Source organism: Limulus polyphemus, unplaced genomic scaffold, assembly GCF_000517525.1.
Source record: "Limulus polyphemus unplaced genomic scaffold, Limulus_polyphemus-2.1.2 Scaffold4432, whole genome shotgun sequence".
Lineage (NCBI taxonomy): Eukaryota > Metazoa > Arthropoda > Merostomata > Xiphosura > Limulidae > Limulus > Limulus polyphemus.
The window spans coordinates 1-9,652 of NW_013670042.1; the positions used below are offsets into that span (position 1 = coordinate 1).

At 31.6% G+C, this 9,652-nt stretch overlaps 1 non-coding gene across 1 annotated transcript; it reads left to right on the forward strand.

Annotated features, from left to right (window-relative positions):
• Window positions 1–4,174: 4,174 nt before the first annotated feature.
• On the forward strand, window positions 4,175–4,246 carry Trnaw-cca. The gene has a single exon. It is a non-coding gene; the product is annotated as a tRNA-Trp (tRNA).
• Window positions 4,247–9,652: the final 5,406 nt, after the last annotated feature.

Genomic DNA, 9,652 nt, shown 5'->3' on the forward strand with positions numbered 1-9,652 from the left:
GCAGATAATTTTTATATGAATTTTTATTAAAGTAGCGGAACGAGCAATCTATCAATCTGTCCTTTAGTGTAGATAAGTTTGCATAATTGTGTAGAAATGTGGAATTTTTGGTTCTTGGTACTCTTGGAAAGCAGTGGTAAGTATAGAATTTTGTACTGTTTGTAATTTCTTGGGATTTGTTTTACTTTTAGCTACGTTTAACCATGCTGGGAAAGCGTACTCTACTACAGTTTCAGTACAGGTCTGATATATTGTTTGTAAATTTTAATAATATTTTCTGTGGATGCCCCAGTGTTTTTGCCTGTAAGTCTTTTTGACATAGTTTGGTCGTTGCCACATTTTTTTTCGTAATTTCAGATACGTGTTTACTCCAATTTAATTTGGAATCATGTATTAGGCCTAAAAAGTTTGCTGATGAACTTGTATCGAGAAGAGCTCCGTTCAGATATAATTTAGAAGGATTTCTACGTAATTTGATTAATTTTGAGAATAACCTTAATTTTGTTTTTGGTATATTTATTTTGATTCTATATTTCTGGCAGTACTCAACTAATTGGTTTAAAACTGGTTGTAAATTATTTGATGCTATTGCGGGTGTGTTAGAGCTCTTCCAGATGGCCACGTCATCAGCAAACTGTTGAACTACAATTAATATCGTTTAATAGCATGTCGCTTACATACGTGAGGTACAGGATAGGACTAACTACCCCTCTTTGAGGTACACCCGCCTCTGGAGTAAAATACTCCGAGTTGGTGCCCCCAACACTTACTCTACATTTTTTATTTTCAAGAAAGTTGGATAACCAGCGAATAACTCCTGTAAATAATTGCATTTCTTTTGATTTGAATCTTAGTACATTATGCCTTACAATGTCGAAAGCTTTCTCTATATCGAGAAAGCAAGCGACAGTGCATTTCTTTTGGTTAAATCTATCTATTGCGGTTTTCGTAAGCCTAACTAAATGATCAGTTGTTTGCGGAAATTTTCTGAAACCATTTTGAACTTCGGGTAATTTGGAAGTGATCCCTAGGAAATTTACGATCCTATTGCTAATTATTCTCTCTAAAATTTTGCCTAGACAACTAGTTAAGTTGATCGGTCTGTTGTCTTATTTTCTGGTTTTCCTTCCTTCAAGAACACAAGTATATTTGCATGCTTCCAAGAGGCAGGGATGTATCCCGAATTTAGGGATAGATTACATATAGCTGTTAAGTGGTCAAACAATTTCTGAGTACCTTTCTCTAACAGTATTGCTTGTATTTGATCTTCTCCTGGTGCTTTGTGTTTTGTTTGTTTTATAGATAGTATGACCTCAGGTTTATTTATTGTATTTACTACTTGTAGTGCTAAATCGTGATTATTATTTTGGATGATTATTGTAGTGACTGGAAATTTTAGTGTGTATAATTATTGATTTATGTGTACAAATTCATTAACTTTATTGAAGAAGTGGTTATTCATGTCTGGATCTTGATGTGTTTTAAAAGTTTGCTTGAATTGATCTTTAAAAGCCTCTGCTTTTTCTTTATTTGTAAGGCTATTTTGTTATTATGTCGGGTATTTATGATTCTTGTGATTGTTTTTAAATCTTTTCAAATGTGTCCAGAATTGTTTAGATTCAGTACAGTCATTTAGCTTAGAAGAGTAAATGTCCCAGCTATCTTGTTTTAATTGTTTAATTTCGTTTCTGATTTTGTTTCGTATGAAGTTAATTCTTTTTTTAACATTTGGATCTCCTGTATTCATATATTTTCTTCTGAGTAAACTTTTTCTTTTAATCGTAGGTATTATTTGTGCATGAAGTTTCCATGTTGGGTAGGAACTGTGTGCTTATTGCTTGGGTATTGTTTTTTTATCAGACACTCAGAGATTGTTTGACAGTAAGCATCAATATCTGATGGTTCTCGTGCAGTGTCAACTATTGAATTAGGTAGTATTTTTTCTAATTAATTAGCAAAATTAGTCCAATTTGCTTTCCGATAGTGAAATTTTAGTTTTATTATTGGTTGATTATGATGGTGACGAGATCGTAGTCACAGGTTATAGGTAGGTGATCACTATCTACATCATTTCCGACATATAAAAATTTAATATTTGTTTGCCAGCTCTACTGAACTAATACATAGGTCCAGTATATCACTTGTGTGATAACTGTCACTTGTATGAGTAAAAGTGTTGTCGTTTAATAACACACAACCAGTATCCTTTAGGAAGTTTATAAGCCTTATATCATTTTGCGTTGTTTTAATACAGCCAAAATTTTTATGTTTACAGTTAAGATCACCTATTATTATTGATTGTGATTATTCGCGTCTCTTCACTTTTTAAAAGCAGCGCTGCAACCAGCGAGTTGACTCACTAAGGGTACAGTCTCCGAATTAATTATCAGGCAGGCAGTAGCACTGCCTATGTAGGAATGGCTTGGATTGTTTATCGTATTGACATTTTAAATATCTCTTCAATAGGTCATCAGAACTTTATAATACTAAAGAGTGTTTGCTTTTATAATAATATCTATGTTAATGACTGAGTCACAAGTTCTGGGAATATCCATGATTACACAGGCCTGCGAATTTAAACTTCATAAAAGTTTTTTGGTTTTAATAACGGATTTTCCATAATTCAGCTACGCAGATTTGGAAAATATTATTCAATTTATTTATATCAAGATTTTTTACAAACTGGGAAGAAAAAAACTTTTACTTAGATTAAATTATTATTTCGTTGACCACAATGAACATTTTTTCATTATTATATTTGGGATCTAGAACGATCGATAATATTCTCACGTCGCGATTGGTCTAGAGAAATCTATAGCTAGTGGTTGACAACATTTTGAGCATAACAAAATTTGACACATTTCAATGAGAATGGTTCGCTTATGTAAAAGTACATATGACGTTTTGTGAAAAATGTGTACGTGATGGAGAAAAATGGATATCATTTTCGGATTCAGCGTACAGGAATTACTGTAAAACATGTAAAAATTTCAAGACAATAAAACCATCGCAGGCCTGTGTTATCATAGCAAAAAGTTTTAATTTCTTGTTCTTCTTTGTTGTGCTCCTTTTTTTCCCTCTGGTGGCACAGCAGTAAGTCTTCAAATTTACAATGCTCAAATCAGGGGATCGATTCCCATTGGTGGACGCAGCAGATAGCTCAATGTGACTTTGCTATAAGAAAACACACATACGCTTCTTTTTTATTACATGATAACTTAAAAACCAAAACAATGGTGTCAACCAATTTCACTGAGGTGACATAGTTACAAACAGAGTATCCGCTTTTATAAGTATTTTTAATAAGTAGTACTAATTAACAAAATATCATAATTCCAGCGAAAGCGATGTTATCATTACCCCTTGAAGTTAGCTTTCTTATATAATATTTGGTGTTCCTTCAAATAACTAAAGTACTGTTTCAGGAATTAACCACCCAATGATAGATAATCAATCAATATTACAGTTGGAACCGCATTGTATCGAGAGAGCATTTACAAGTTGGTAAAAATATATTTATTAACGTTGCTGTTTGTACTTTCATTAGTCGGACTTACCTTTTGATATTTTTGATTGAGCTGTCTTAATGCTGTTAAAATATTTCTCTCTTCTTGTCTTTGTTGAACCCTCTTCCAGACGAAATCTGCTTCTATGGACAGAGATTGACAGAGACTAAAAAGCGCGATCTATGTTACCTTTCCATTTTCTGTACTAATAATTGTTATCGTATCGCTCATATTTTTGGTTTTATTCATGTCACACTTGCAATATTCCCATTGCATTACAGTATAAATACTCGTGTTGTAATGTTGACCTACTACACTTACAAAACAATTGTATTATTAGGTGATCTGCGACAGATACTCACGACGTCACCGTAAACAGAAAAGTTGACACTTTACTTTTTCGTATTCACTTACAATTCATCCCTGTAGAAGGCATGTCTATCTTTGGAAGGCATATTACTGTAGAAAATCATGATAGCAAGTTATTGCATTGTAATTATGAGGCATTTGATATTTCACAGTTAATTAAATCTACTAGAACCTATATTCAAGATCTCGTAGATAACGTTAGCTAAAGAAAATGATGCAGTTTTGATATGTAATTTTTGCAATAATCGTCCGAAAACAAAAATACTACAGAGCTGTTTTTATCTAAACTTTTCATTAAGGATCCGGTGGCGCAATGGTAGCGCGTCTGACTCCAGATCAGAAGGCTGCGTGTTCGAGTCACGTCCGGGTCAGATGTTATCGCTTTTTTCTTTCAAATCTTAAAACGGAGACAATACTGATTCAATACAAGTACAATATCAAGAAAAGTAACTTCATGTAGAAATAATGTAAAACAACGTTATCTAATAAAAAGAATCAACATAATGAGTTAAAAGATCACATTTCATTCACTAGTCCGTAGACAAGAATAGCAAAGACCGCTATGGGTGAGGGCGAGGTCACCGGAAAACTGCAATTTTACCACCCCCATACAAAGCCCATCCCTCGTTCTTATCTGAAACTACCTAAACAGTGGTGTGAAATTAAAAATTCATAAGCAATTCTCACTCGTTAATTATGTATTTTTTTGTTCTTATTTCAGTATAAATCTAGTATACATTTTGAATTGGCCGTTGTCATAAATTATGATCTAAGTGCCGAAAGTTGGCGAAATGTTAGGGACCAATATACATAAAATTTGTGATAAAAATCACGTTCACGGCAGATTATTTTTTATCCATATTTCTCTTAACTTATCCTTTGCAGATTCAAAATAAGAGGCGTGTAAAAATAGTATTTCAGATCTTTCTTTTTCTCCCATAAATTACTACCCAAGCGACCTTTCAATGAGGGGGCAATGATTCTCCGAAATGTTATTCATATATGCAGTAGAATATTTTACACGTTAAATTTTCAAAACCTTTCTCAGAAAAACATTCATATTCTATTAATACAGACACAAATTCTATGATATAGACTAAACAATCAAGTTACTATACTGCTTCATTTCTCCTTCTTAAAAACACGAAAAAAGGTGAAATGCTTCCTTTGTTTTATCCAATCCCTGGAAATGCTATATCATAAAATCTGAATCTCTTCAGTGAACACAAACTTTTTCCAATAAAAAAGAAAGCAACAACTTATTTTGTTATTAACTTTATACATGTACGGAGCTTAATAATATTTCATAAATGACACTATAGTATTAATCGTTTATTATTTTACATATGTTTACGATGTATAAACAGATCTTGAGAAAGGAATGGGCCAAGAGCATATCTTAAAATGTGTTGCTATATTAATAACAATTATGCCAGCAGTGAAATCACATGTTTACATATTATTCTACAATTTGAATAATAAATAAAAACCGAATTTTGTGCAGATATTTAAAGTATTTCGTGTTTATCCAACGTGAGGAAAAGATTCAAAAATTTACATTTGTAAAATAGTCCTTTAAGTGAACGTTTAAAAACTTAACGTGTGTGATAAAACACACACTTAATAGTATAATAATATAGCGTTTTTTCTTTATCCTGTATTAAGTGAATTAACTTTTTGTAGCTATATGTTTTACAAACTGATAGATAATGTCAATGCAGGCTAAAAACTTGTCTAAAAATTTATTATGTTGACAAAAACTTAAATATAGTTAAACGCAACATAACTTTACTAAATAAACTACCAAAAGGTTGCATTGTAATTACGATACTGTATGTGTCAATGTAATCTTCACACCTATACAGTGACAGTGTGTATTGTGTAAATATATTTAAGTGTTTGAGTTTAAATCATTAAACTCTATTCAGCATTCAAGTCCTTAGAAAGTTAATCCTGTTTGAGTAACTATATTGTCCAAAGATGAATCCACGGGAATCTTCTCAAGATAAGTTCTGAAACTGATATTTATTTGATTCATTGCCATGTTTAAGGATTAAATCTCGATAGTTCCTTCAACATAAAAGGCCAGAAATGGAAATATTGTGGCATATGATAGAATATAAAATAGGAGACAGAACCCTTAAGTAAATAACAATACTAATTATGATTTTTCATTGGTGAAAATATTTCCATGATGAACATTGTTTATGTGCACCAGTAGCACGATAGATCGCGACTGAACAACAATATGATTATCCGCGTCTCTTGACTTTTTGAAAGTAGCGCTGCAACCAACGAGTTGTCGCAGTAAGGGGAAGGTCTCCGAACTAATTATGAGGCAGACAGTAGCAAAGCCTAGGTAGGGATGGTTCGGATTTGTTCATTGAAATGGTATTTTAAATATATCCTCAATAGGTCATCAGAACTTTACAATGCTATACAATGTTTCCTTTTATGACAATATCTATGTAATGACTGAGTCAAAAGTTCTGTGAATGTCTGTAAATATCATAGCTAAAAGTTTGTATCTCTTGTTCTTCTTTCTTCTGCTACTTTTTTGTTACATGATAACTCAAAAGCCAAAACAATGGTGTCAACCAATTTTACTGAGGCAACATATTTTCAAAAGGAATATCTGCCTTTATAATTATTATTAATAACTTGTAGTAATTAAAAAAGTCATAATTCTAGTGTAAACGTGGTTATCAACTAGAGGATGAAACAGTAATTACCAGCGAATATTAGATAATCAATAAATATTACAGTTGGAACCCTATTGTATTTAAAACTTGGTTATAAGTACAACCTTCCGATGTCTATTGAAATATACTCCAAAAAGTAAAGAAAAAACGTTTCCCAAAACAATAGTGTCAACCAATTTTACTGAGGCGACATATTTTCAAAAGGAATATCTGCCTTTATAATTATTATTAATAACTTGTATTAATTAAAAAAGTCATAATTCTAGTGTAAACGTGGTTATCAACTAGAGGATGAAACGGTAATTACCAGCGAATATTAGATAATCGATAAATATTACAGTTGGAACCCCATTGTATTTAAAACTTGGTTATAAGTACAACCTTCCGATGTCTATTGAAATATACTCCAAAAAGTAAAGAAAAAACGTTTCAAAAAAATGTAGAGATGCAAACAGGATAGTAGAAATGGGAGTTGCATCATTCTTAGATAATAACACAAGCAGGAATTAACATATAGCAATATATATATATATAACTATTAAATCACAATTGAGCTTAATTTATCCTATTGCTGACTGTTAACATTCTACTACACTGTACTGGGCGTCTCTGAATTGTCACTGGAGAGAAAGGGGGATCTATATACTTATTGGTTTTGATCTGAGTTTGTCTATATGAATTATCCCTTCACTCAGCATCAACATAATTCCTAACAACTATGAAAATATATTTGTTTTTTCTTGTAAGAATCGGAATATCTCTTCTATATTCTTATAAGAAAGAATAAAATAAAATATATTCCACTGCCATTTTCTTTGACAAGTCGTTATTTCTTTATTTCTGATTTACAGTGAGAATGTAATATACCTTGCAATATAGTCTAACTAGGGTTGTTTGCTTTTTCTTCAAATCCAAAGCACACAACATTAAAGCCCAACTACAAGAAATAACGTTGAATTTTCCTTTGATACGTGTTTATGAAACCACACTTTTTATCGGAGAAATCTACTATATAAAGCAAAGAGTGTGTCTGGAAAAAATACACGTTCTTATATCTATCATTTCCTATCTGTTTGCTCATTTCTTGATTAACCAGTACCAAATTTGACACAATGAAATAGGATGAAATGAGGAAAGTCATGAAGTCGGTGGAGGTTGGAATCCCCATCTTCTATATAAATGAACGTCAATATGTGTGTGTATACCTTTCCACATTTCTTGATCAATCAGCACCAAACTTGACACAGTGATACAGGATGACACGAGGAAGGTCATGGGGGGTTGGACCCCCATCTAATTTCATATTGATAGAGTTCTTGAAAACATTGTCTTTGTTTTCAGTATTGGTACCTATATGTGTATTTTTATTGCACTTTTAATGTTAATTATGTTAAGAAAAAAATAAAAGCACGATTTTTCTATCCTTTGTTTATTATTTATTATTATTATTTAGATATTTTTCTAAGTTGATCAGAAAAACGTAAACAACAATAAAAACAAGACATATAAGAAATCATAGCTTTTCAAGAAGATAACTAGTCCAAATCTCGTCTTAATTAAACGATAAGTTTGGGAAAATCCATGGGTGCCTAAGTAGGTATAGGTATGCATCATTCTTAATAGCATATTGCTAATAATTGTGCTTTTTCGGAATAACGTATGCCCTAACAATACTGGCTATTTAGTTAACAATATAAACAGGAAAATAAAATTTTAATGGAAAGTATAAATCGTTGGTTATTCGTAGAACTGGTATAAGAAATATCCAAAACAAGATAATTGTTGCAATAAAAAGTACATAAACAAGTAAAGTGATACTAGTTGGATATATTTTAAAACGATTTTCAATACCTAGTTTGGTTGTCAAATTTAAACTGCTTCATTCATGATTTTAGAAAAATACGTAGGTTCAAGAAGTCTTGATAGAAATGAATAAAAACCATATAGGTTTTTTATTCATTTCTGTTTACACTGCTTCATTTAGCTACACAGATCACAATATCAACCAACATAGGGATTGAAAATCGTTTGAAAATCTATCCAACTACTATAACTTTACTTGTTTAAGCAAATTTTGTATGGCAGCATTTATTTTGTTTTGGATACTTCTTATAGCAATTCTACAAATAACCAATGATTCCTACTTCCGTTAAAATTTTAATTTTTTCAGCTATTTATTTGTTCAATCCATATGTCCATAGAATGGACACAACGTCCATAATATGTATAACCACATCCCTGATAGCTATAACTTTTTACACGAATTAAAACGACCATCACAAATTTTATAAATGTAATCCTTACTCTGGCCTACTGATGAGTGTATAAAGTTGCCAAAGTATGGATTAAATTTTATACATTTGTGATTGTGGTCTTAATTATTGTTTCATTACTTTTTGTAGCAGGATCGCTACTTCATTTCAAGATTCATAATTTTTTAATACTCCTGTTTTTTTACTTTTTGTGTTATACCTCTATAATGTATATACGTTACCTTTAGAAACTGTCGTGCCATCTGTTATATATATATATTGCTATATATTAATTCCTGCTTGTGTTATTATCTAAGAATGATGCAACTCCCATTTCTACTATCCTGTTTGCATCTCTACATTTTTTTTTTTTTGAGTTATCATGTAACAAAAAAGTAGCAGAAGAAAGAAGAACAAGAGATACAAACTTTTAGCTATGATATTTACAGACATTCACAGAACTTTTGACTCAGTCATTACATAGATATTGTCATAAAAGGAAACATTGTATAGTATTGTAAAGTTCTAATGACCTATTGAGGATATATTTAAAATACCATTTCAATGAACAAATCCGAGCCATCCCTACTTAGGCTTTGCTACTGTCTGCCTCATAATTAGTTCGGAGACCTTCCCCTTTCTGCGATAACTCGTTGGTTGCAGCGCTACTTTCAAAAAGTCAAGAGACGCGGATAATCATATTGTTGTTCAGTCGCGATCTATCATGCTGCTGGTGCACATAAACAATGTTCATCATGGAAATATTTTCTCCAATTAAAAATCATAATTAGTATTGTTATTTACTTAAGGGTTCTGTCTCTCA